Source organism: Cryptomeria japonica, chromosome 4 (genome assembly GCF_030272615.1).
Source record: "Cryptomeria japonica chromosome 4, Sugi_1.0, whole genome shotgun sequence".
In the NCBI taxonomy this organism is placed as follows: Eukaryota; Viridiplantae; Streptophyta; class Pinopsida; order Cupressales; family Cupressaceae; genus Cryptomeria; species Cryptomeria japonica.
Genome location: NC_081408.1, coordinates 143,171,520 through 143,174,408, shown reverse-complemented (window position 1 = coordinate 143,174,408; position 2,889 = coordinate 143,171,520).

Here is a 2,889-nt window from a genome sequence, read left to right as displayed (position 1 = left end):
TAATCAAGCCTAGGGGTGAAAAAGCTAAGGTAGGAACCCAATGTCGTCAAATTTTTTACAAGGGTGCAATTTTAGGATGCTATAGTAGCTTGTTGGTCCTTAAATTAGATTTTCTCTTGAGGAAGAATAATTTCTCTTCAATTGATGATAATGCTAGCATAAGATAAGATTAGGAAAATTATTTGAGAGAGATGCCTTATATAGGGACTTCATAATTAAAATCACCATTAGGATGACTTAGAATTGATATATTTTCATACAGAGCTAGATTTGGTTAGGGTAAGACCACTTGAATGATATCTTGAAATTTGGGTAAAAAGTTTAGGATCGAGTAGTATACTACCTAGTCCGATCATTTTTTTCTAATATTTTTAGGGAGGTGAGCTATCCCGATTCTAATGCTAAATATAGCACGATGACACAAATTAAGTTGTGTATATATGAAAAATATGCTTTGAGAGTTGAAATTAGGGTAAGATTAAGATTAAATCGGGATTAAAATAATAAAGGGCACACCTAGAATTATGGGCCCAAATAAGAGTGTGATGATGTAATTTAAAGTGTAATAAGGCCCATCATATTAATTTAAATAAATAAATGTCCTTTAATGCATAGAGGAAAGGGAAAGACTAAAATAGGTTCTAGGAGAGTGTGAAATTGGACACACTAATAAAGGTGCACAATTTATGATGCTATAATTGTTAGGCCCAATATGGAAAGCTAATGTACTGAGAGGGGAGGAGTGAATCAGTACTCCAAAACTTTTCTTGAATAATAACTTTAATGTTATGCATAAACCAAATAGTGCAGTAACATAAAATAAAGCTAAAACAAATAGATAACAATCATACATGATTCACTCCATAACACATATATTTTGGTTACGTGGAAACTCTTGGTTAGAGAGAAAAACTGCGGTGGGGATGGCACCCACAACTTCACTACTGCAATAATAAAGAGTGCTTAGTTAGAGCTACATGTTAGCTATTTCTGATAGCTTACCCTATTAAGAGTAACAAGATCTATTAGATCTACCTTGCTAAATGATTTTACAACACTTAATCTAAATGTTGCACCTGGTTAGAGGCTTTACAATTTATAGACTTGATTACAGTCTTTTACCCTGTTAAAGGTTTCTCTTACAACTTCACAATATTACAATAAAATCATTATAAATATCTGCAACTTTACATTTGAAATGTTATAGCAGATTCTATGTGCTCAGAATAAGATTACCTTTCTTATAGCATACCTCGGTAACCCATATAATAACTCGGTAAACCCTTCTATTTACTTTGTTCTTCAATTGTTCTTTGAAAACCTTCTCAGTGACCTCTGTGTCTCTGTAACAGTCTTCTTACACTCATACATACACCCTTAACTCATGCTATATAAATAGATCTCTTAAGATGGTGATCCAATTCATTGCTTCGATCTTAAAAACATGATTTATAACCATGTAAAATATTTCATTGGTTAGATGACCTCGAAATCATATACAATCTTCTAGTGCAATTTCCAATGTAATAATGGTTAGATGTGCCTCGATCTTGTAACATGTTTTCATCTACATTTCCAGGTTCAATGAATTTGGTAACACATTTCACTCGGTGTATATCAACTCGGTGTGTCATCTTTGCTACTCGGTAGACATGAAATGATACTCGATAGACAACTCAGTGTATACTGCGTTCTATGACTGCTTTCTTCTGTAACTGACTAGACTATGAATACAGACTGAATATTTTAGTAATAGTAACCGACTAGAGTATATAGTATAACTTTGACATAAAACTAATGGCAATCTAATAAGTAGTAACAATCTCCCCTTTTGACATTAGTTGAGATGTTTGACAAAAAACTACTTTCAAAGTTATAACTCAAAAATCTATATACTTTGCAAAATGACTATACTGACAGTATATACAATAGTTAATGAAATAATATATTCAGATATACTCCCCTTATCATTATACTATACATAACTCTAATTTTGCATGCTTGGTGATTTGTTTTATGTGCTTTGCTTACTATTTTGTATACTGCTCTTGGATACTCTGCTTATTCTACTCGATATACTCCCCCTGTATACTATACTCTGAATACTATATCATTCTCTCAATACTGTATCAAAACTGTATCACTCCCCAAATATATTGTATCACTCCCCCTTTTTCACAAACATTAAAAACTTAATTTCCATCCAGGGGAGGTAACTGGTCAAAAATGGATTTGTACTTGTTCCGGGCATTGGTGAGAGCAACAGAGAGTGCATCATTTACACTGTCCATTAAAGAATTTTGCACTTGAATATCAGCCAATAGTGATATTAAGCCATCAAGAGTGCTTCCCTCTTGTGTAGTAGACAAGTATGTGGCTCAGTTGATCTATTCTTGGATGGATGAAAGATGAGGAAGGAATAATGTCTGAAGTGTCATTATGTCCATCCTGATCTTGTGTTCTTCATTTCTTAAGTCCAATTGTTGAGCCATGAGCTGTTGTAACCTTGTATAAAATTTTTGAATTGAATTTGGCTCTATGGTCAACTTGCTTGAGAGATCAGTGATCTCTTTCTCAATTGTCTCTATTTTATTCTTAATGTCTTTAATAAATAAAGAAAATGTGCAAAGTTTCTAAAATAAATAATGAATGTGCATGAGTTGAGGAGTCAACTCAGCAATAAATTTGACAAGTTTGACTTTGCCAATGGCTAGAGTTTTTTGTACATCTTCTATCATTTTTGCAGTGAGCTCCTTGTCTTTTAGCTTGCTCAAATACTCAGATGCATCAACTTCGGATGTTTCTATTTGATTAAGGAGTTCATCTAGTTGAATATGGATGGCTGCATTGGTTGACACTGTAGTTGTAGGTAGCATATCTAGTAGCAGT